Here is a 26,588-nt window from a genome sequence, read left to right on the forward strand (position 1 = left end):
TTTTATGGAAAACAAGGTGCTGCTTGTCCACGTTTCGCCACTGTATATAAAGGGGCGTAATAATGTAACTTGCAAAAAATGTAAATTTGTGGACTTAAGGTGCATCTCTTTTGACCAAGAGAATTGTCGAAACAATGGCACTAACCCATTTCTCCTTTATTGATTTGATCAAAACAGGCAGTATTAACGTGACTCGGAGATACGGCCCCTTCCTCAGAAATGGCTGAGTAAAGTGCGAAGGTATCATCAACGCAGTTCTAGCCGCAGTCATTTTTCTTTCCAACTGTGTGGCAAAGTTCTACGTGAAACAAGCTTCTACTGGTTTGGTTCGCTAAATAGCAGTCTTGAACACTGATGAATAACACTGTCTAAAGGCCAATTAGACACGATGATTATCGATCAAAATTCGCTCAATAGCCATCTTTTGAGCGATAATTGTTGGGTGTAAATGTGCTCATTTTTCTCTTTTCTGCCGAACAATGAATTTCAGTTCAGCATGAAATCCATCATTCGATGGAACAGCTGATAAAAAGGAACACACGCTGTGTTCTGCCCGGGGAGCGCTGATTACATTGTCTCAGTTGTGAACCCCGTTGCAGAACCAAGAGAATTTATTCAGAGAACAGCGGGTGGTCTGTTCTCTGAATACATCTCTGAATGATGCACTGGAATCCAAGGAATCAGATCACAGCGTATATCGGCCGGCCGTGAAAACAGCAGGCCAATATACGGTCGTGGGAAAAAAGACTTAGACCCATAAAAGCCAGGATCCTACGATTTTACCAAATGTTGCCACGCAGCCCCAGCCTCAAAAGTCTTTTCTGTTGATCAATGCCAAAAACTCAAATTAATTCCATAGTTTAATCACAATAAAAAGGTTCACCAGCGACAACTAAAGGCCCATTTACACTGGACGATTATGGCTAAAACTTCGCTCATCGGCGATCATTTTAGCGATAATTGGTGCGTATAAATGGGCATGGGGCATCCGCATTTCGGGCTCTTTTTGCTGATCGTTAAAATCAAGTGAGAACAAAGGATCTGAGCGCAGATAATAGCCTCAGGCTATTTGCCTGTGTTCCATAGAGGCTTCATTAACATACATAATTGGCATTTAAGTAGCTAAGTAGCTACCTAAATACCAATTATTTTTTAAGCAAAATAATTGCTCAAAGCTCTCGCTCAAACTGTCATTTGACCGATTATCTGCTCGTGTAAATGGGCCTTAAGGCCTTGTTCAAATGGGCAATTTTTCGGGCACAAAAAGATTGCGTCGGGTAAAAAGATTGCGTCTATTAGAGCCAATGTTTTTCCCATTAAAGCGTTCACATGAACGATGTTTAGATGCGCAAAATACTCGCACTTGCAAAAAATAGGACATGCGTTGCTACAATACGTGCATCTAAGGTGCGTGCTGTGAGTAAAGATAGGACTTGACCTATCTTTGGTGCGTGTTATGCAGAAGTTTCCATTGACTACTATGGGAGCTGGATTAACATGCAGCATGCGCCTTCTGCTTCGTTCACGCGAGCGGCGATCTTTTTGCACAGCTATTTGTGCGCAAAAAAAAAATGCCCATCTGAACGAGGTCAAAAAATGTGTTCTGGGTGTCCAAGGTCATTTAAGAGGAATTACACAGAATTTGGAGTCAGGACGTGAGTAACATTTCCTCATTTTGTGATAGTCATCTTGATGAGTTTTTTCCTAACCATTATATGTTTGGAGATATGACATTCATAGACCACAATGTATCATCAGCAGGTGTCGTATCTCATATACGTGGTAACCTTTGATTAATGGGGGGTTTCACATTAGAAAAATATGCCTGTTTTCTTCCAGAAACAGCACCATTTGTTGTATCCGGTATTGCAGCTAAGGCTCATTCGTTTGAATGGGGCAGAGCTCAGAAATGCAGCACCAGACGAAGTCCGTGCACACAAGTGGCGTTACTCCTGTAGGAAAGCGGACATGTTTTTTTAATCTGATATGACAACTTGAAAGAAAACAATTAAAAATGTTTTGAGTTGGCGTAACACCAAGAGTGTGACAGTATGTGGCAGCAAGACTCCCACACTAACATATACTGACGGCCAGACGGCTTAATGCGACCAATCCTGAACCTAAGCATGGCTCCATAGACTGTCCAGTATAAGTGCCTGTTAGAAGAGCACTAAATGAAGAAATTAATGATAAAAGAAATTAGATAATTTTGCCCACACTGTCAGGGCTCTTTCACACGAGCGTATATCGACCCACCGTTTTCACGTCCGGCCGATATACGCTATGATCTGATGCATTGGATTCCAATGCATCAGATCACATGGCCATATTCCCGCGACATAAAAGCACCCGGCTGGCCAATATAGTGCCCGGAATACGTCATCCACTGCATGGGCTCCTATGAAAAGAAGTGACAGTGGCCAGAGAAGAGAGGTGGGAGAGAGTTTAGCAGCGTGACTACTAAATTCCCTCCCTCTTCTCTCCTTCCCACTGAATGATTGCAATTAGAGTGGGGATGGGGGCAGGGCTAAGTGCTGCCCCGTCCTGCCTCCTGCCATTGCTGGCTGCGGACAAGGGGAGGAGAGGGTGAAAGAGCTTAGCTCTGCCCCGCCCCCTCCCATTGCAAACAGCCAGAGAGGAGGTGAGCTGGCGAGGGGGAGGGAAGGGGCAATGGCATGGTGGCCTTGGCGTATATGCGCCGGGGCCCATGCCATCTGGACAGGCGGACAAACTTCTATTGACCCTTCCTGATGAAGGATAGATAGATGATGTGAAAGCTTGCTGTAACATCATGTATTTTTGTTATTAAAAGGTATCATATCTATAAGATTACCTGGTTTCTCTTACTGAAAACAATCACACTTTACTCTACTGGCTAAAGGCCCATTTAGACACAATGATTATCACTCAAAATTCGCTCAAAAGCCATCTTTTGAGCGATAATTGTTGCGTGTAAATGTGCTTGTCTTTTACTTTCCTGCCGAACTATGAATTTCAATTCAGCATGAAATCCATCGTTCGGCAGATCAGCTGATAAAAAGGACCGCAGGCTGTGTTCTGCTCGGGGAGTGCTGATTACATTGTCTCAGCTGTCAGCCCCATGGCAGAACAAAGGGAATTTATTCAGAGAACAGCAGGTGGTCTGTTCTCTGAATACAACACCCCATGGCTCACATGCTACTAATAGGCATTAGCACCAATTAGTAGTTTATGCAAAATGATCACTCAAAAGTAGAGATGAGCGAGCACGCTCGGATAAAGCAATTACTTGAGTGAGCATCACTCTTCTCGAGTAACTGCTTACTGGTCCGAGCAAGCTCGGGGGGGGGGGGGATAGCAGTAGGGAGAGAGATCTTAGTATTGGTAGGAGTCCTAGCGGTTGACTTTTCACTCATCAGTAAGCTATGCCCTATCCTGTGGATAGAAGATAACTTGCTGAGATGTGACAACCCCTCTGGGTTTGTGATCATTTCTTGCCATTTTTGGCTTTGGCCCTTTCTGGCCGTACACGGTGTTTTTACTGTCCTCCGCTTCTTTCAGCATGGTCCTTGGATTTCTTTGCCGATTATATTTCTTCCTCGAATTTTGGTGAGGTTACAGGAAAATATTTTTCTTTTTGCAACGAGAGTATATATGATGTTGGAGGGCTGAGCATTTTACGAGGACACGGGGAGGCATAAATCCAAAGTAGTTTACTGTTTTCCTTAACTTGGTTCCACACATACAGTTGCATAACACACTGGAACAAGCAGCACGTCTTATTCGAATAGGATTATGTTTGGTTTCCTAGAATACCTAGTTACCCAGTGAACTCTCTGACAGACTATATTGAGAAATCAGAAGAAATCAGAATGTGTATTTGTGTCATAAGCTCATCACATAAAGGTTTCCCCATTTTCTTTTGTTTGGATTTTGATTTTTCCAAATTTTTGCGACTTTTTCTTTATATAAGTCCATACTGGTGGAGGGGAGGTGTTCTATTATAAATTGACAATGCCTAAATACAACACCAACGTGTGGACATTATGACTGCGTGAAGGAGAGATGTCGAGCGGGAAGAACTCTTCACAGGGTGATACTCGCCCGGCGAGTCATAGCAAAAGTGGAAGTGGCTTTTCAAGGGGCACAGCAAGTCTACAACAGGAGTAGTACTTTTTAGAATACAGTAGTAGTGCTTAAAACACTGAATTTAATATGTTAATGCCGTATAACTTACTAGTAATCTACACCTCTACTGATAATACAGTATACATCAGAAACAACATAAGACAGCTTTATAACACAGCAGCTCAGCTCTAGTATACCTCTATATAATGCAGTCACCATATATTAGCCAGATATCAGCTCTACACATTGATACTGATTACAGTGCAATTACCTCCAGTGATCACAGGTGACCTCTTCTCTGGTCAAAATCCATTTGTATTTTTCTTCTCTCTTGGCCCAGACTGCCATGTAGATTTCTTCCTGCTACAAATCAACTCTGCACACACCCTCTTTATCCTGCTGCTATCTATGCTTCTCTTAGTGCTTATAGTGTCACCATATAGTATGAAACTTTCCATTTTCCCACCATAAAATCACAATGCTGCCTTCTTTGTGAGTAAAATAATCATCCCCTATTGGCCTGCCACACAGCAACAATGCCCCCTTAGTGCCTTATAGTTATAGTGTCTCGTTTATGCCCCCCACAAAGTAATTGTGTTTGTTTTGTGGTCTTATGCTCCTACAATGCAATACTGCCCCCATGAGGTAAGAGTGTTCCCCTTGTTCTCTGCACAAGTCTTTCTGCCTCTCACTTCTAATTGAACATTAATGAAGTGGTTCCCTACTACCACTGCAATGTGATATTATCTTCAATGGTCTTCTTCTGTCTGTGCTCCTCTCGGTGCATATCCACAATCTGTCTCTTCTGTCTAGAGCAGTAAAAAAAAGCATTGTACATATCATAGAGAGAGGAGCACATACAGAAAACTTACACCCAGAGGAGCACAGGCAGAAGAAGTCCATTGAAGATAATATCACATTGCAATGGAAGCAGGGAACTGATTGATTACCCAAGTGAATGGAGGAGGTCACAAGAAGACCAGGATCTGGAGGCCCGCCAGCCTAGACCCTGTTATGGTGTTCATAATGTTTTTCCATTGACAGAGACAAACTCTTGCAGCATGTGCCTACCATGACGGTCAGCTGATTTTGTTTGAGGAACCTCTTACAATCAGATGAATAGTACCCCTATCATACAAAGTTGAATCAAGACTGCCCAGCTCAAATTGTTTGAGCATCTGTGGGATGTGCTGAAAAGACAGGTCTGATCCATGGAGGCTGCGCCTCATAACTTACAGCACTTAATGGGGTTTCCCGACTTAACCCTTTCCAATCCACTGTCTGACCTCTGAAGACATTATGATTTAAGGCTGTACAGCTTTGATGTTGGGAGACATCCGTTGGGCTTCTCTTACTGTATATTGCCAGCCTTCTGCTGTCGGAGCCTATCCAACGTGTCACCCCATGCAGTACTGGCTTTAGCCAGCATATAGCGCCATTGTATAACGACAGAAAGAGAGTAAGCTCTCTAGGAAAACCAGGATACAAATTGGATTGGAAAGGGTTAAAGGAAAACCTTTTGGAGGGCAGGAATAGATTAAAAATAAAAAACAAAGTCATATCACTCTGATCTCTTGCCAGTCTAATGCTGCTGCTCCTGTCAGCACCACTGTTCAATTTCCCTGCAGCGCCTCCCCAGGAGAAATGAAGAAATGCACAATTCTCACTAAAATTATTAGGCTTTCCACATAATGTTTTGAGTGTATTGGGTCCTTTACAGTCAAAGACACTTTTTATAGCTGCTCTCTGCTTTGTCTAATAGATGAAGGGCTCTGAAATATACACAATGCACCCCCTGCTTAATGACAGACATCCGGAAAGACTAAGTAAATACATAATTGCCCCCATTATAAGATTTCTTATAATGATATTACATCTCTGGCTGTAAGTCTGTTTCCATTTTGAGCTCTCTTCAGAATACAAGCCACACTACAAATACTGTAATAATATATAATTGAGGTCAATAGGTTCCACCCCCTGTGGCATAGACTTCAGATTTTACTGTTTTGGCATTTGACTTTATGTACAAAAACCCTCTCTTCCATCCGTAACTATCAAGCCACCCAATGGAAATCTTTATTCTCACTGCCACAGTTAATAGACATCAAGATAGAAATGCATTACGAATATGATACCGGAGTTTCCAATATCAGAAATATTTAGTTTGGAACCCGAGAGCCTCCCCAGCTGAAGCACTGATGTTGACTTAAATAATAATGATTGGATAATCTTTGAAAACTTCATCCAATTGTTAAATTAGACCACATATAAAAAGTAAATGTCCAGGGTATATCGTATATGATGCGTAATATGATGTTATCTTACGACACTGGTTCTTTAGATATCATTTTGTATGGATGGTCACGCATGTGTGCTGTCGTTGCATTCATTTTAATGAGAGAGCCAGAAACTGCTCCACTCCATTTATTTCAATGGGGCTGATGGAAATAGCGGAGTACAAACGTTTGTCTATCTTCAGCAGTCCCATTTCAGATAATTGCAGTGGCACAGCGCAATCACCTTATCATTGCAGGGGGTGCAGTGAGCCCACAATGAGAAGCAGAGGGAAAGACGAGACCCCCATTCTCAGGATCAGTGAGACCCTTCACAATCATAATTTTATCACCTACCCTGGATAGGTACTACAGGTCAATCTTGGGAGTAGCCCTTTAATTAGACAGAGAGAAACTGCAAAAAACTTTTTTTTCTTCTTTTGTTCTGCAGTTTTTAACATGTCCATGCTTTAGTTGGACAGCTCACTGATTTCGGTGGGAATGGTGCAATGCTCATTTCTCTTGTGGTGGCGCTGTAGGTGAACTGAGCATTTGCTGCTGCATTACCCACTGATTGCAGCTGATCACTGTGGATACCTTGAGTTAAGCCTACTGTTTGACCTAATGATAGCTACAATAAGGGGCCATGGCTTAACATAGAGGTCCGGGATCCTTCCACACGCTTCTTTGGCTTCAATGAGATGAGGACAGGCTATAAACCTGCAATACAGTCTATGGCCTAAATGAAATTGACGGGAGCCCAAGGAGCACAGATCTCAATCCTTACGCTCTACCTACAGAGGAAGGGTCCCCACCAAAGAGATGCAACCCAAAGATTTCTGGAGTTGCAGCTCTTTGGCATTGCATCATTCACCAATAATAAGATCCCTCAGTTTCTTGACCCCTTCAAGACCAAACCTGTTTGTGCCTTAATGACGAAGCGAAATTTTTACATATCCAAGTAACACTAACATTATCTTTGTCACGTGTTGTATTTTATTTAGCTGGTATAAGTAGACTGATTTGCTAATGTTTATTAAAAAAAACACCAAAATTGAGGGAAACTTTTGTTAAGTAATCATATTTTTCATATTTTCAACTGCAATATGTCAAATATGTACATTTGTATCATAATGATTTTTTATCAGATATTAATGTTTCCTTTTGTTTATTTTGAAAGGACATTTGAATAATTTTTCATGTTTCTGAGTAATTTAGGAGACTTACTAATTTATTTATTTTTTTATTTTTAAATATATTAATTTTAATTTCTATTGAATTTATAGTTTTTAATTCATATAAATGATATTGATGATCCAATTAATTAATTAATGTAAAAACAAATTAATGTAATAAATTAATGTAAGGGTACGTTGCCATAAAACAGAATTGGGGCATATTTTCTGCAGCAGAAAATCTAAGTCAAATTTCTTATTCCATCATTGGTGCGGATTTTGACACAGATTTCGATGTGGAATCATGTCAAGGAAGGAGAGGGGGGACCCCGACCACTCTGTTGCCAATTTATCAAGAATCGACTACTTTAAGCGCTCTGTCATTGTCCCGGCAAAACCTTGATCGATCACTCTAACGGAGTTGCAAGCGCAGAGTCGTTAGAATACAGGTGAATTTGTACCCAGCTTTCCCAAGCTTCTGCACGCATGCAGAATGAAAGCTGAAATCACCCTTTGGTCGATCTAACATCTCCAGCACTCTGCAATACCCATATATTCGTGCTGCCACCACCACATTTTATTTGGTAAGCAGGTACGCAGATATGCCATATGTGCCTCAATATGTGTAGATTTGTTTTAATAGGCTGACCTGCCCAATTCTGAAACTATAATCCATATTGGGCTAGGACCTTCACACAACCAGTAGCCCTCATTAAAAGATTTTCGTCAGATTTGAATCTTGAAGCCAGGATATCTGTGGAAAATACCCGAGGTGTCAAACCTCCCTAGCAGGGGATAATTAATATCCCCCTGTCTCTGGCTAATTTTAATGCCATCATGATCAAAAACGTCCTGAAGCCAAATGCATATCAGAGACCTCTCAGATTTAAGGGAGGAAGGGGAGATTAAAAATATTGAGGAGTTCCACTTTTCCAGTATGCTGAGTGGCAGCTGATGGACATTTGGGTGACACTTTATCAATGTCATTATACCACAAATCAAAACAGTCTTTACCCTGTTCATTTGAAAGGGTGAAATCCGCTGCAGATCTGCTTCAAAAATCACATTAAATTGATTGTAATATAGATTTTGGTGCAGATTCACACCAAATCCATAGTGCAAAATATGCTATGGATTGTGATGCAGGTCCACAGCTAAATCTGCAACATGTGAATGTTCTATTAATTTATTTTTTGCTTATTAAAAATGAACCCCACATTTTGTAATTACCTACAATTACTAAATAGTAGAGATGAGCGAACGTGTTCTTCCGAGCTTGATATTCGTGCGAATATTAGGGTGTTCGGGATGTTCGTTATTCGTAACGAACACCATGCGGTGTTCTGGTTATTTTCACTTCCTTCCCTGAGACGTTAGCGCGCTTTTCTGGCCAATTGAAAGACAGGGAAGGCATTACAACTTCCCCCTGTGACGTTCAAGCCCTATACCACCCCCCTGCTGTGAGTGGCTGGGAAGATCAGGTGTCACCCGAACATAAAAGTCGGCCCCTCCCGCGGTTCGCCTCAGATGCGGTGTGAGTTGGATGAGGGACAGTGCTGTTTGTACCGGAGCTGCTGTAGGGAAAGAATTGGTAGTTAGTGTAGGCTTCAAGACCCCCCAAAGGTCCTTATTAGGGCCACTGATAGCTGTGTGTTGGCTGCTGTTAGCAGTGGCAATTTTTTTTTTCTCAAAATCGCCTCTGCAGACCGTTGCACCTGGCATTAGGGACAGAAGTGCTGCATAGGCAGGGAGAGTGTTAGGAGTGAGTGTAGCCTTCAAGAACCTCAACGGTCCTTTCTAGGGCCATATTTATCCGTGTGCAGTACTGTCCAGGCTGCTGTTAGCTGTGCTGCATTTTTTTTTGCTTCTCAAAATCGCCTCTGCAGACCATTGCACCCTCCATTGATACTGCAGGGAAAGAATTGTATAGGCAGGGCGACAACACAGTTGTTATTCATTGAATATACGCAGTGCTGCCTTTTGGTGCCAAAAAACGGAAAATAATTATATTTGGCCTGCCTCTGTCCGGCCTAACGCCGGTGGACACGTGTGAGCTGCGTCTGCAACCTCTAAAAATCAGACGCACCCAGCTACGCTTTACTGCTGGCTTCGCCATTTGCTTTCCTTAATTGGGAAAAAAATACCTGCTCTGCCAGAGTTATAATAACTCTGCTACCCTCACGTTCTGTGACACATAAGCAGGGACACAGCACAGTTATTAAACTTCTCATGTTCATTGAATATACGCAGTGCTGCCTTTTGGTGGAAAAAAACTGAAAACAAATCTATTTGTCCAGCCTCTGTCCGTCCTAAGGGCTGTGGACACGTGTGAGCTGCGTGAACAACATTGCTAAATCAGACGCACCCAGCTACGCTTTACTGCTGGCTTCGCCATTTGCTTTCCTTAATTGGGAAAAAAATACCTGCTCTGCCAGAGTTATAATAACTCTGCTACCCTCACGTTCTGTGACACATAAGCAGGGACACAGCACAGTTATTAAACTTCTCATGTTCATTGAATATACGCAGTGCTGCCTTTTGGTGGAAAAAAACTGAAAACAAATCTATTTGTCCAGCCTCTGTCCGTCCTAAGGGCTGTGGACACGTGTGAGCTGCGTGAACAACATTGCTAAATCAGACGCACCCAGCTACGCTTTACTGCTGGCTTCGCCATTTGCTTTCCTTAATTGGGAAAAAAATACCTGCTCTGCCAGAGTTATAATAACTCTGCTACCCTCACGTTCTGTGACACATAAGCAGGGACACAGCACAGTTATTAAACTTAGATAATTCATTCACTAGAGGCAGTGGGGCCTTTCGTTTTCCAAAAAGGGCAAAAATTATATTTGGCCTGCAGTCTTGCGCCAATTTATTTCCTGCCTGTGAAATCAAATCACTGGTAATACAGCATGCTGAGGGGTAGGGGTAGGCCTAGAGGACGTGGACGCGGCCGAGGACGCGGAGGGCCAAGTCAGGGTGTGGGCACAGCCCGAGCTTCTGATCCCGGTGTGTCGCAGCCAACTGCTGCGCGATTAGGAGAGAGGCACGTTTCTGGCGTCCCCACATTCATCGCCCAATTAATGGGTCCACGCGGGAGACGGTTATTAGAAAATGAGCAGTGTGAGCAGGTCCTGTCCTGGATGGCAGAAAGTGCTTCGAGCAACCTATCGTCTACCCGCAGTTCTGCGCCGTCCACTGCTGCCAATCCGAATCCTCTGTCTGCTGCTCCTCCTTCCTCCCAGCCTCCTCACTCCACTACAATGACACCTGCTCAGGAGCGGTTCCTCTCCCACCAGAGGAGTTTATCGTCACTGATGCCCAACCATTCGAAAGTTCCCGGGGTCCAGGGGAAGAGGCTGGGGACTTCCGCCAACTGTCTCAACAACTTTCTGTGGGTGAGGAGGACGATGACGATCAGACACAGTTGTCTTGCAGTGAGGTAGTAGTAAGGGCAGTAGGTCCGAGGGAGCAGCGCACAGAGGATTCGGAGGAAGAGCAGCAGGACGATGAGGTGACTGACCCCACCTGGTGTGCAACGCTTACTCAGGAGGACAGGTCTTCAGAGGGGGAGTCAAGGGCATCAGCAGGGCAGGTTGCAAGAGGCAGTGCGGTGGCCAGGGGTAGAGGCAGGGCCAGACCGAATAATCCATCAAGTGTTTCCCAAAGCGCCCCCTCGCGCCATGCCACCCTGCAGAGGCCGAGGTGCTCTAAGGTCTGGCAGTTTTTCACAGAGACGCCTGACGACCGACGAACAGTGGTGTGCAACCTTTGTCGCGCAAAGCTCAGCCGGGGAGCCAACACCAACAGCCTCACCACCACCACCATGCGCAGACATATGATGGCCAAGCACCCCGCAAGGTGGGACGAAGGCCGTTCAGCGCCTCGGTTTGCACCCCTGCCTCTCCCCCTGTGCCCCAACCTGCCACTGAGATGCAACCCCCCTCTCAGGACACAGGCACTACCGTCTCCTGGCCTGCACCCACACCCTCACCTCCGCTGTCCTCGGCCCCATCCAGCAGTGTAGTTCAGCGCACCGTCCAGCCGTCGCTTGCGCAACTGTTGGAGCGCAAGCGCAAGTACGCCGCCACGCACCCGCACGCTCAAACGTTAACCGTCCGCATAGCAAAATTCATCAGCCTTGAGATGCTGCCGTATAGGGTTGTGGAAACGGAGTCCTTCAAAAGTATCATGGAGGCGGCGGCCCCGCGCTACTCAGTTCCCAGTCGCCACTACTTTTCCCGATGTGCCGTCCCAGCCCTGCACGACCACGTCTCCCGCAACATTGTACGCGCCCTCACCAACGCGGTTACTGCCACGGTCCACTTAACTACGGACACGTGGACAAGCACAGGCGGGCAATACGTAGGCTGCACCCGCGGATGGAAGCTACGTTCTCTCTCACCATCCAAAACGGGGACATTTCTGCTTCATCAATCTGTGTCTAATATTCCTCCTCCTCCTCCTCCTGCTCCTCCTCCTGAAACCTCACGTAATCACGCTGAACGGGCAATTTTTCTTAGGGCCACAAGGCTCACTCAAATAATTTTTCAGAACAATTTTTATAAGTTTCAATGCGCTTAAAAGCGTTGGAACTTTAACTTGAACCAATTTTTCGTTACACTGGGCTGCCTCCAGGCCTAGTTACCACTTAAGCCACATTAACCAAAGCGATTCACCTGCCATCTTGGTTGGGCATGGCCAATTTTTACTGAGGTACATTAGTACTGTTGGTACACCAATTTTTTGGGGCCCTCACCTACAGTGTAATCATAGTAATTTCTATGTTCTTCGCCTGCACTCATGGTACAGAAAGGTGTGTGGGGTTGGCCTACAGTTTAGCTACATAAATGTAACTTGTGCCTTGGCTATACTAAGGCTACTGAAATGGAACGAAGACTGCGCTCCCGCTATACTGCTGCTTCAGAATTGTTAATGGGGCCTGTCCTGAGTGCTACTATTGCTTACATGGAACGAAGACTGCGCTCCCGCTATACTGCTGCTTCAGAATTGTTAATGGGGCCTGTCCTGAGTGCTACTATTGCTTACATGGAACGAAGACTGCGCTCCCGCTATACTGCTGCTTCAGAATTGTTAATGGGGCCTGTCCTGAGTGCTACTATTGCTTACATGGAACGAAGACTGCGCTCCCGCTATGCTGCTGCTTCAGAATTGTTACTGGGGCCTGTCTTGAGTGCTACTATTGCTGACATGGAACGGACACGTGGAGAGGACACGTAGTGCCTCAAAAACATCCCCCTCCTCCTCCAACAGGGAAAACATTCTTGGCAAATGCCTTTGCATTGGTTCGTCTGGTGGCAGTCCAAGAATTTCACCTTTACCGACACAACAAGAGAGCCCCCACACCATCCCCCCGCCACGGCCCACTTAATCCTGGCCACATTCCGAAAACCAACAAAATACAACCGTGCTACTAGGTCCGCAGTCACCACCACATTACCACCAACGCGGTTACTGTTAAGGTGCATATAACCACGGACACGTGGAGAGGACACGTAGTGCCTCAAAAACATCCCCCTCCTCCTCCAACAGGGAAAACATTCTTGGCAAATGCCTTTGCATTGGTTCGTCTGGTGGCAGTCCAAGAATTTCACCTTTACCGACACAACAAGAGAGCCCCCACACCATCCCCCCGCCACGGCCCACTTAATCCTGGCCACATTCCGAAAACCAACAAAATACAACCGTGCTACTAGGTCCGCAGTCACCACCACATTACCACCAACGCGGTTACTGTTAAGGTGCATATAACCACGGACACGTGGAGAGGACACGTAGTGCCTCAAAAACATCCCCCTCCTCCTCCAACAGGGAAAACATTCTTGGCAAATGCCTTTGCATTGGTTCGTCTGGTGGCAGTCCAAGAATTTCACCTTTACCGACACAACAAGAGAGCCCCCACACCATCCCCCCGCCACGGCCCACTTAATCCTGGCCACATTCCGAAAACCAACAAAATACAACCGTGCTACTAGGTCCGCAGTCACCACCACATTACCACCAACGCGGTTACTGTTAAGGTGCATATAACCACGGACACGTGGAGAGGACACGTAGTGCCTCAAAAACATCCCCCTCCTCCTCCAACAGGGAAAACATTCTTGGCAAATGCCTTTGCATTGGTTCGTCTGGTGGCAGTCCAAGAATTTCACCTTTACCGACACAACAAGAGAGCCCCCACACCATCCCCCCGCCACGGCCCACTTAATCCTGGCCACATTCCGAAAACCAACAAAATACAACCGTGCTACTAGGTCCGCAGTCACCACCACATTACCACCAACGCGGTTACTGTTAAGGTGCATATAACCACGGACACGTGGAGAGGACACGTAGTGCCTCAAAAACATCCCCCTCCTCCTCCAACAGGGAAAACATTCTTGGCAAATGCCTTTGCATTGGTTCGTCTGGTGGCAGTCCAAGAATTTCACCTTTACCGACACAACAAGAGAGCCCCCACACCATCCCCCCGCCACGGCCCACTTAATCCTGGCCACATTCCGAAAACCAACAAAATACAACCGTGCTACTAGGTCCGCAGTCACCACCACATTACCACCAACGCGGTTACTGTTAAGGTGCATATAACCACGGACACGTGGAGAGGACACGTAGTGCCTCAAAAACATCCCCCTCCTCCTCCAACAGGGAAAACATTCTTGGCAAATGCCTTTGCATTGGTTCGTCTGGTGGCAGTCCAAGAATTTCACCTTTACCGACACAACAAGAGAGCCCCCACACCATCCCCCCGCCACGGCCCACTTAATCCTGGCCACATTCCGAAAACCAACAAAATACAACCGTGCTACTAGGTCCGCAGTCACCACCACATTACCACCAACGCGGTTACTGTTAAGGTGCATATTACCAGTCTGACTGGGGCATGCAGACACCTTGACAGAATGAATAGTGTGTGGCACATAGCTTCCCCATTGCTATGCCCACGTGTGCAGCTCCTGATGGCGGTGGCACAGGATTCTATTTCTCATTGCTTCTGTACAGCATTGTGGGCTATCGCCCCGCCCCTATTAAAGAGGGTCGCTGCCTAGCCGTGCCAACCCTCTGCAGTGTGTGCCTGCGGTTCCTCCTCATGGCAGACGCACTTCTAAATAGACATGAGTGTGGCGTGGCATGAGGGCAGCTGAAGGCTGCGCAGGGACACTTTGGTGTGCGCTGTGGGGGGGAGGGGGGGCGGTTGGGCAGCATGTAACCCAGGAGAAGTGGCAGTGGAGTGTCATCCAGGCAGTGATTGTGCTTTGTTGTAGCTAGTGTGGTGCTTAGCAAAGGTATGCCATGCTAATGAGGGCTTTTCAGAAGTAAAAGTTGTTGGGAGGGGGGGGGCCCACTCTTGCCGGTATTGTGGCTTAATAGTGGGACCTGTGAACTTGAGATGCAGCCCAACATGTAGCCCCTCGCCTGCCCTATCCGTTGCTGTGTCGTTCCCATCACTTTGTTGAATTGCCCAGATTTTCACACATGAAAACCTTAGCGAGCATCGGCGAAATACAAAAATGCTCTGGTCGCCCATTGACTTCAATGGGGTTCGTTGTTCGAAACGAACCCTCGAGCATCGCGGGAAGTTCGTTCCGAATAACGAACACCCGAACATTTTGGTGTTCGCTCATCTCTACTAAATAGTATACATAGTGATTGTAGTAGAAGGGGTTTATTTGAGATTAATCTGTGGCGTTTCACAATGCCTTCAGATTCTCTCTCGTCTTATCTCATACTGACAGCAGAGTGAAGGAGAGGAAGGCTGTTACAGCATTGAAATGCTGGTAAAGTTTGCTACTACAACAAACTTTCCTGGCCAGCCCTACAAGTGGCTGTCACTCTGATGAGGTCATTGGGACCTGAACCAATCATGTCCTGATGATGGCACCCAAACCACAGGCTGTTAGTAACTGTTTTGGAAACAGTAGCCTGTTTCAGATGTTTCACCTATTCGGAGCAAGGCGATCACCTGCTGAATGAAGAACATAAATTTATATTGCTGCTCTACACCGAGCCCAGCAAGCAGCGATGTAAGTTTACAATGGGCAGTCGCGAAGTGGTTGAAGTGACCCTCCAGTTTCTGAATACAATTCTGTTCCAGGGCTAGAGGGGGGGGGGGGGGGGGGATATTATCTGTTGTTATTTTTGTCTGCTGAGCCTTTGATCTGCTGGTTCGAGGTCCTATTTTCAGCCAGCCAAGATGGCCAACATAATCTTGAGACTACCTTAGCCACACAGTGTACTGGCAGTGTTAGACTAATGTATTACACCTACTCTCCTATTGGCCAGGGTAGCTCACATGATCAGTGCTGCTCAGAGTGCAGTGCACAGTGGGCATTTGGTAGTAGAAAAATTGTGGCGGCCATCTTAGACAGCCGATAGGAGCGGGAACCAGCCTATTGAAGTGACAGCAGAGAAGAAAACCTGTAGGCAACATACCACCCTTCTCCTCCAGACCTAGGTTGCTTTAATGCCATACATGGCTAGATAATACAAAAAATATATAGTCTGGCTTAAAGAAACTTAATTTAGTCAAGACCCAAGGGTCATCCACCATTCTTTTCACTTAGAAACTATGATCTGATCCTACAACCTAATCTAAATGAAACACAGATGGTATGTCAAGTAGCTTTCTGGGACTATCAGGAATGCAGTTCCTTCAGTATTGTAATGTATGTATGATACCAGTGTGCATGGATTAATCTTAGACTTTATCCTTCTCTAAAATCTAGATACGGTAAAAAGGTGAATATGTTTTTAGGTTCAGACTACAGTATGAATGACTTAGCTGACAAGCTGGACACGTTGTTAGACTAGAATATAATCCACACACATTGGGAGATAAGGAGAAGGTAAGGTTATGTCTGGGCCATATTACAGACATTTTTCTCAATATCACTAAACATGTTGATCTCACATGGCAATAGTTAACCCCTTTAAGACCAAGCCTGTTTGTGCCTTAATGACCAGGCCGAATCTGGCATGTGTCACTTTCACAGAGAATAACTCTTGACATTGTTTTTTTATCACATGTTGTACTTTATATAGGTGGTAAAAGACTAATGTAATTTTGGTATATTTTTAAGAAACATGCCGTCTTTTTGTTTTTTCAATTTCCGTATGACAAATATGTACATGTATATTATATGATTTTTTTTATATCAGATATATATTTCCACTAGTTTACTTTATTCTGGAAGCACATTTAAAATATTTCTCACATTTATGAGCACTTTAGAATTACTACATTAACTTTTAAAATGTTGACATGTATTGTTTTTAATTTTCATTTATATTATTATAGTTGATCATTTTTGATTTATATACGTAGTACAGATGATTGCTTGATGTAATAACCAATTTAAGTAATAAATGAATGCAACAGTAGATTCAGACATTGGGATTGGTACAGATTCTCAGCTGTTGAAAATCCACTTTAGGGCGCCCACCCACTGGCGATTTTTTTTTCTTTGCGTTTTGCGTTTTTTCTCAAGAGCAATTAGAATTGAATGTACTCCTGTCCACTGGCGTTTTCTTTTGCGTTGCGTTGCGTTTTTTAACATAGGAACTGTCAGTTGCATATGTGTCCTTATTTTTCTCCTAATGCACCCATGAAAGTCAATGGAAATTAATGGAAAAGCGGCGAAAATGCCGCGAAAAACGCCGCAAAAACGCTGCGTTTTTCACGCACGAAAATCGCAAACGCCAGTGGGCGGGCGCCCTTAAAGTAAGCATTATACCACTGGTGCAGATTTTTTAGCATATTTTTATATTTATCCACAACAGACTTTACACCTATATTTGAAATTGGGTGAAATCAGCTGTGAATCTCTGTCAAAATCCACACCAAATAGTGAGGATTTTGATGCAGATTTTGGTGTGGATTCAAAATCCACAGCGCAAAATATACTCCAGGTCTGGACCAAAATCTGCGTATGTGAACATACACTTAGGCCGCCTGCGATCCGATCCGACCCGAGCGCCTGCAGGGACGAGCGCGTACTCACCCGCGCCTGGCGGCCCCGGCTCTTTCATGTGCCGGCTGCCGCGCAGCCGGCGCATGCGCAGACCGGAGCCGGCGGCCGGGTGAGTGCGTGCCCCGCAGAAAATTAGGACATGCTGCGGTTTGTTTGCCGCGCGAGATTTCGCGCGGCCAAACCGCGGCCGTCTGCATAGGAGTGCGTATTTTAATGCACTCCTATGCAGACTTTCAGCGGCGGAAATCCCGCGGCGGGATTTCCGCTCGTGTGCAGGCGGCCTTAAAATATAATTTATTTCTATATGATGATTTATCCGGTCAGGTGTTGCCTTGTGGATCAGCATACGCCAAGCTTCTTTGTCTTCGGCCGCTTCCTTCAGATTTTTCACAGCCATGTTAGTGTTAAACTTGATTGTGTCTTGCCAGCGTGTTCTTTGGTGTCCTCTTCTTCTGGACCCACTGACTGTGCCGAGCATTAATGTTGTTACTAGAGAATTGGCTCATATCACATAACCAAAGTATGTCCATGGTATGCGCAGCATACGCCGCCGACACCACAGCTCAAAGGCCTCCATCCTTCTTCTGTCTACTTTCCTCAGTGTCCAGCTTTCGCTGCATATGTAGTTATTGGCTAAATGATTGCATTGATTATTTGCATCTTTGCTGTAACGCTGATGTTTTTGCTCTTCCATATCTTCGCCATTCCTTGCATTGCACTAGGGCCAAGGCTGATCCTTTGTTTGATTTCAGACCCCGATTCGCCACTGCGGTCAATCTTGAATCCAAGGAAAGTGAAATCTTGGACTGATTCAATTTCTTCAAGCGAGTGTTATGTGGGTTACAATATTGCGTGCTGTCATCAGCAGCTTTGTTTTCTTAATATTGAGATACAGTGCCATGTGTTCACTTTCTTCTTTGACTCTTCGAATTAGTTATACAAGGTCCTTTTTATTTGCAGCAAGTAGAGTTGTGTCGTCAGCATATCAAAGATTTTTATGTGTCTTCCACCAATTTTCATTCCAATTGGGAATTCATCCAGATTGCATCGCCTTATGATCATTTCACCATAGAAGTTGAACAGGGCTGGGGATACAATGCAGCATTGTATTTCTATATAAATAGTTTAAAATTAACTCTATCCTATACAATTACCTATACTAATTAACTAGTAAAGGTGATGGTGTAATGTGTGGAAGGGGTTAATGTGGTGCTCCTATTGAGGATAAAGACAAGAAGGGGTTAAAGTGATGCTTCAGATGTACTGCTCAGCTTATCTCTCCTCTGATCACACACTGACAAGAGACCAGCTTAGAGAGAAACTTTTAAGGACCTTTCACATGACATGTAATTAGGCCTCAGGATGCAGCCAAGTCCACAGCTGCAGAATTCCACACCAAAGTCGTTAGGTCTAACTGCAAATTTTGATGTGAAACTGCAGGCAGGTTTTAAGCCATTTTTAGTTCTGTATGAAAATCCGCAGGTACCCCTTGTGCGGCCTATTCCATCCGGTATGAAAGGTCCCTTATAACGCTGAAGTGCTGCGAGAGTTTGTTGCTACAACAAACTTTTGCGGGACACAAAAAGTAATTTTTTACCCTGGCAATGTATAGCAGTGACTTCTGTGATTAACAAACTTTTCTGGCCAGTGCACTAAGTGGTTGTAACTGCGATCCTGTCATCAGGACCTGAACCAATCAGGTCCTGACGACAGCACCCGAAACACATGATGTTGGTAATAGTGTGTTTCAAGTGCTTTAGCTGCTGTGGCTCTTGTAATTGCCAGCAGAGAACATGATATCAATTCACATCACTACTGCACAGAACCCAGGCAGTTGGGGGACGCAAAGGGGTTAAAGGTTCCCGAAGACAACCTCTATTTAAATTGAAACCGGACCAATGTAAAGCTGTTTTAGCCAGACATAGCAGAAGAGACTGCCATATGTGAAATACAATAATATATATATGCCTTCCATTCAAATGAATGGCCAACCATAAAATACATGGACACGTTGAGTCAGCAAGAACAAGGACTGCTGTATGTTGTCCATGCTGGTTCATGGAGAGGGGTCCTGAGTGGTGGACCCCTATCTATACATGTGTCTGAAATAATAAGCTTTTTCAGTAAAATGGAAAGACGGGGGAGTTACAAAACAGCACTTTCAGTGTGGGGGAACTAAGCAGCATCTTTACTGTGTTAACCCTTTCCAATCCACTGTCTGACCTCTGAAGACATTATGATTTAAGACTGTACAGCTCCGATGTTGGAAGACGTCCGTCGGGGTTCTCTTACTGTAGACTGCCAGCCTCTCTGCTGTCAGAGTCTATCCAATGTGTCACCTCATGCAGTACTGTCTTTAGCCAGCATATAGCGCTGTTGTATAATGGCAGAAAAAGAGTAAGCCCCCTAGGAAAACCTGGATACCAATTGGATTGGAAAGGTTTAAGGAGTATCACTGCAATTGCGTATAATCATATTCTGTGGGAGGCATCAGTAGGGGCACTTTTTTGTGTGTGGATAACTAAACAGAAATCTTTACTGTGTAAGTGACATCACTTGGGGAATTAATGGGGCATCATTCTTTGGTGGAGACATTAAGGAGGCATCTTTTGGGAGCACTAAGTGGGTATGTTTACTGTGTGGGAGCATCACTACTGTGACAGAGCACTAAATGGCATATTGTACTATCGTGGGTGAATTAAGAGGGTTTCTTATTGTAGAGGAAGTACTAAGGATGCATCCTACTGTGTAGGGATACTAATAGAGCATTATTAATATGGGGGCACAATGGTGGCATTGTTACTGTGAGGTGGCACTATTACTGCATGCCACAGCACTATTACTGTGTGTGTAGAGAACAGGGACTGGTTGGATTAGAGGCATGGCTTAACAAAAATTTGCCACAGTACATGTAGTTCGCTGTGAGTGTAGTGGCCCAGAGTTAATGGGGCCCCTCCATAAGTATTAGGTGTTTGTCTTGTGCCTTTGTATTGTCAGTGTCTTCTATGTGTATGCATTTGATGTGTATTGCTCCTCTGCAGCACTAAATGGGTTAATGCCTGGGTTATGTCCAAGTAATGTATCATGTTGTAAATCATGTGTTCATGTTATGTATATGTGTTTGCAAGAATGCTATGCAAGAAAGTCAGTTAGTTGGAGTCAGTCTTGCAAGAGCCCAAGTCGGTCTAAGAGAGTCTGCAAGTCTGTGGATGTTAGTGAGTTGGAGTCTTGGGAAGAGAGAACTTTTTAATGATTAAGAGAGACTGTGCCTCGTGTTAGGAGGACGCTAAGATGGAAGAGGCTGAGCTATGGCCGACTACTTGCCCTCAGCCCACTTTACCTAGGAGGCCTTGACATAACGAAGACATATTGAGAGTGAAAGAGGAGCTGCCACACAATGCTGAGTGCTACTTCTAAATGTGACTGTGTACCAGTAGAGAGCTAGAGAGAGAGAGAGAAGAGAGTTGCCGGACTGTGGCTTCTTCTGCCATCCTGTGAATCTTTCCTGTCACACCACTATCTGGTTTGGCACCTGTGTTATGTTGGCTGATGTAACATTTATGGACTGTTCAATACTTTATTCAAGTAAACAAGCTTTAGCGACCATCCCTGGTTTTGCTCAGAAAGTTATCCCTGTGTGTGGACTCATTTGTTACAACTGATTCACTTTTGATTCACTGCAGAGGACAGAATGGTGGCAGCACATGTGACAGCGGACTTTAAGGTTTTCCCTGTGAAACTCCCCCAGCAGGAACCTGGTCGGAGCCCGTGATACCCCCATGGGAGTAGATGGTAGAGCCCCTTGACAAGGTCTTATCTGACCCACTATCTCCTCGGCTGGTGGCCCGCTTCTTGGAAGCTGTATGAGTATTGGCCCTTTTTCTCTTTTTAAAATGGCTTTAGCCACACATGGTGGGTGGTGAGCAAGTGTCATAGAGATGTTTAGTGGCTTGCAACAGTCTACCTACAGAATCCAGCATTTCTCTACATGACCCAAGACCAATAAAGTATCTGAGACAACAAATAAGGGAGATGGAATAAATCCTCCACAGTGCCACCTACTGAAAGGCAGCATTCCTTCGAGTCAAAGTGGGACTTTTTATACAAGTCTTGCTACAATGACTGGGAATCAAAAGCAAAGCCAGACCCCATGTACATACAGCTGTTTCCGGGTTATTGCCCATCATCAGTGTACAGTAGGAGTCTGGCTTTTGCTAGTGAGAGGCCAGGGACAGGGGTCAGAAACGCTCTTTTCTCCTTAGGGAGAGCAACTATATACTATAAATTAGTGAGGAGACTCAAATGGCCACGCACGCTCCTCTGGGTAATATGCAAATAAGGGAGATGGAATAAATCCTCCACAGTGCCACCTACTGAAAGGCTGTAGCAAGACTTGTATAAAAAGTCCCACTTTGACTCGAAGGAATGCTGCCTTTCAGTAGGTGGCACTGTGGAGGATTTATTCCATCTCCCTTATTTGCATATTACCCAGAGGAGCGTGCGTGGCCATTTGAGTCTCCTCACTTATTTATAGTATATAGTTGCTCTCCCTAAGGAGAAAAGAGCGTTTCTGACCCCTGTCCCTGGCCTCTCACTAGCAAAAGCCAGACTCCTACTGTACACTGATGATGGGCAATAACCCGGAAACAGCTGTATGTACATGGGGTCTGGCTTTGCTTTTGATTCCCAGTCATTGTAGCAAGACTTGTATAAAAAGTCCCACTTTGACTCGAAGGAATGCTGACTTTCAGTAGGTGGCACTGTGGAGGATTTATTCCATCTCCCTTATTTGCATATTACCCAGAGGAGCGTGCGTGGCCATTTGAGTCTCCTCACTTATTTATAGTATATAGTTGCTCTCCCTAAGGAGAAAAGAGCGTTTCTGACCCCTGTCCCTGGCCTCTCACTAGCAAAAGCCAGACTCCTACTGTACACTGATGATGGGCAATAACCCGGAAACAGCTGTATGTACATGGGGTCTGGCTTTGCTTTTGATTCCCAGTCATTGTAGCAAGACTTGTATAAAAAGTCCCACTTTGACTCGAAGGAATGCTGCCTTTCAGTAGGTGGCACTGTGGAGGATTTATTCCATCTCCCTTATTTGCATATTACCCAGAGGAGCGTGCGTGGCCATTTGAGTCTCCTCACTTATTTATAGTATATAGTTGCTCTCCCTAAGGAGAAAAGAGCGTTTCTGACCCCTGTCCCTGGCCTCTCACTAGCAAAAGCCAGACTCCTACTGTACACTGATGATGGGCAATAACCCGGAAACAGCTGTATGTACATGGGGTCTGGCTTTGCTTTTGATTCCCAGTCATTGTAGCAAGACTTGTATAAAAAGTCCCACTTTGACTCGAAGGAATGCTGCCTTTCAGTAGGTGGCACTGTGGAGGATTTATTCCATCTCCCTTATTTGCATATTACCCAGAGGAGCGTGCGTGGCCATTTGAGTCTCCTCACTTATTTATAGTATATAGTTGCTCTCCCTAAGGAGAAAAGAGCGTTTCTGACCCCTGTCCCTGGCCTCTCACTAGCAAAAGCCAGACTCCTACTGTACGCTGATGATGGGCAATAACCCGGAAACAGCTGTATGTACATGGGGTCTGGCTTTGCTTTTGATTCCCAGTCATTGTAGCAAGACTTGTATAAAAAGTCCCACTTTGACTCGAAGGAATGCTGCCTTTCAGTAGGTGGCACTGTGGAGGATTTATTCCATCTCCCTTATTTGCATATTACCCAGAGGAGCGTGCGTGGCCATTTGAGTCTCCTCACTTATTTATAGTATATAGTTGCTCTCCCTAAGGAGAAAAGAGCGTTTCTGACCCCTGTCCCTGGCCTCTCACTAGCAAAAGCCAGACTCCTACTGTACACTGATGATGGGCAATAACCCGGAAACAGCTGTATGTACATGGGGTCTGGCTTTGCTTTTGATTCCCAGTCATTGTAGCAAGACTTGTATAAAAAGTCCCACTTTGACTCGAAGGAATGCTGCCTTTCAGTAGGTGGCACTGTGGAGGATTTATTCCATCTCCCTTATTTGCATATTACCCAGAGGAGCGTGTGTGGCCATTTGAGTCTCCTCACTTATTTATAGTATATAGTTGCTCTCCCTAAGGAGAAAAGAGCATTTCTGACCCCTGTCCCTGGCCTCTCACTAGCAAAAGCCAGACTCCTACTGTACACTGATGATGGGCAATAACCCGGAAACAGCTGTATGTACATGGGGTCTGGCTTTGCTTTTGATTCCCAGTCATTGTAGCAAGACTTGTATAAAAAGTCCCACTTTGACTCGAAGGAATGCTGCCTTTCAGTAGGTGGCACTGTGGAGGATTTATTCCATCTCCCTTATTTGCATATTACCCAGAGGAGCGTGCGTGGCCATTTGAGTCTCCTCACTTATTTATAGTATATAGTTGCTCTCCCTAAGGAGAAAAGAGCGTTTCTGACCCCTGAGACAACAAAGACACACTTTAAATCCTTGGGAAACCCAGATTAAACAAACACTATGGTTTATGTTGATGCAATACATCCTTGAGAGATAAGTGAAATCCCTTAAGTGGATTAGTGAACTGTGTTGCTAGCTGTGTCTGGAGAACAGTCCAGCTTTGTTTCAAGGAAGGAATGGTTAATGCCAAAGAAAAGTCACACCAAACATAAAGTAAATTCATAGTGATGTGTCATATGTTACCTAGCAAGATGTTGTAAGCTGAAGAAGAAGGTCATAGCTGAGCAAAATGCATATCAGACGTGCAAGTCAAATGGGCCAGTAGTTTATATATGTCTATTGTAAAGAAAAAAGCATTTACAGATGTAGCAGCACTGAAGTGGTCATTTAAAAAAGTTGGCCAGGAGTTTGGGGAGTTTTCCTATTGATTAACTTTCAAGATAGGTTATCAATAGTTGATCAGTGAGGTCCGCTGCCTGGGATATCCATCACTCAACTTATTCCTGGTACAATTATCAGTATGGACAGCAGTGGAAGCAGATAGTGCTGTCCATATTGCAGTGGCCCCGTTTGGTATTACACAAACAGCTCCCATTAAATTCAATGGAATTAAAGGCTATGGACAACTTTTGTGAGTAATTGTTTTTCACCTGAATGCATGTATTTTATCAATCATTTCTATAATATGGTGTAATTAATGTAGCACAGTTTGACTTCTGCAGCTTCTACATATCATTGTATATAGACAATAAGTCTGAATAGAGATCTGTCAGTGTGCTGGACTGACAGGCTGATTATCTCTCCTCTTTTGCACTTTTATCCACTAATTTCTGACCACAACAATGATACATTTTGTTATGTCCATAAGTTAGCTGATAAGATGCAGCAAATGAGAGAGCAGAAGGAAATTGAACCATTAGTCCAGCTGCACTAACAGATCTCCTATTGAGATGCAATGGCCACGGGATTTTAAGATGGTTGTCATGGGTGGCTCTGTAATCCCTCCTGACAGTTGTGATAAAGGTGCCCTGGTCAGCTATCACACAGTGGCACAAATAATATACGAGGGAACGTTTAAAGCAAACAGTTGTTTTGTCACGGGTGACGCCAGTACTCCAACCTGAATTCCCAAGTGTAGTGATGGCGAAATAACTGGAGACGAGTCCAGTAGCTTGTATTAGTAAACTGGGAGCACACAGTTTTACTGAAGCTTTTGAGATAACAGTTGAAATCCACTTAAACTTTGCAGCATTCAAGGATGTAGCAGAGGTGGCAATGAGGCCGTTTATTAACATGTTGATCACAGTAGAAATTGCAACTTTATCCACCTTTATCTTCAACGCTCTCTCTCTCTCTATTTCTCTAGAGTTACTCAGTAATGATTTCCCCTCAGTGTTGGCTAGCTGGTGGAATTACTGGACATGTAAATGCAGGTGTTGGATGAGGGTTGAAAATGACCGCTGAACTAATCCTGGCTTTGAATTCACCAGGTAGTTTAGCTCACTGTTTTGTGGAACGCTGGCCTGCAACTCAGATCTTCTCACTGCTGGAAGAAGAATGGAGTAGAAAGGGACCTCACTGCCCTTGAAAGGCTTGCTGAATCTCTGCACACTCGGCTGCACTGCTATCACACCTCCTCCTCTGACCACAACTTTCTGCAGACTCTCCTCTCCTCTGACTGCCCTGACTCCTCCTTTACTTCCTATCTCTTGCCGCACTTTCTTCAATCTCCTCCCCCTCTACATAGGGACCCATACTAATGTTTCCCGCTCTGGACTCTCCCATCAATCAGTGGAAGCTTGACATATAGCCAATAGGCAACCAGCTATTGCCAGCACTAAGCTGTCAGCTTAGGAAGGGGGAAACAAGGTTCCTCGGACGTACGGCACCTTCTCTGCCTACGGGAAGCACATAGACAGGTGGGACAGGACAAATGCTAGTGTGACTATTCTGGAGGACCCTCCGGGCCACTGATATGTAGAAGCTGCAGAAGACATATGGTGCACATTTTTTAACTAAACCCTATTGGAGAAACGACTGTCAGCCCCAAATATATGAATTTAAGGGGAAAAGAAATTGCCCTCAAAGATGCCCATAGCATTTAATTAGCACAGAATGTTGTACCTAAAAATGACACGAGGACAAAAGGTGAAGGTTCACTTTAAGACAAAGTCATGCTGAATCATGCATTGAATGAAGCACCATCCACTTGATCTTTCAAAGTCTTTTCCCATGTAAAGCATACTGCCACGTCTAGAGTATAATACGCCCAGATGTCCGCTCACTAATATCAGTTGTTTAATTCTCTCTGCCAAAAATCAGAGGTTATGTCTTGTATGCAAATCACTGCTTAAATATTTAATTATGCAGGAAATGTTTGATATTTCATCATCTCATATCATGAGAGAGAAGTGCTGATGGAGATCCTGTCTGAAAAGATTCAAAACCATTTTTTTGCATAATTATTTTAACCCCTTTACGCCCCAGGATGTATATATGTATATCCTGTGTGCACAATTCCACTCCATACATGGCCAGTGTAAGTACATTTGATAGCTGACAGCAGGTTACAACAGCTGTGATCAGTGTTCATGCCAGT

The sequence above is a fragment of the Eleutherodactylus coqui genome, chromosome 9, assembly GCF_035609145.1.
Source record: "Eleutherodactylus coqui strain aEleCoq1 chromosome 9, aEleCoq1.hap1, whole genome shotgun sequence".
NCBI classification, from domain to species: domain Eukaryota; kingdom Metazoa; phylum Chordata; class Amphibia; order Anura; family Eleutherodactylidae; genus Eleutherodactylus; species Eleutherodactylus coqui.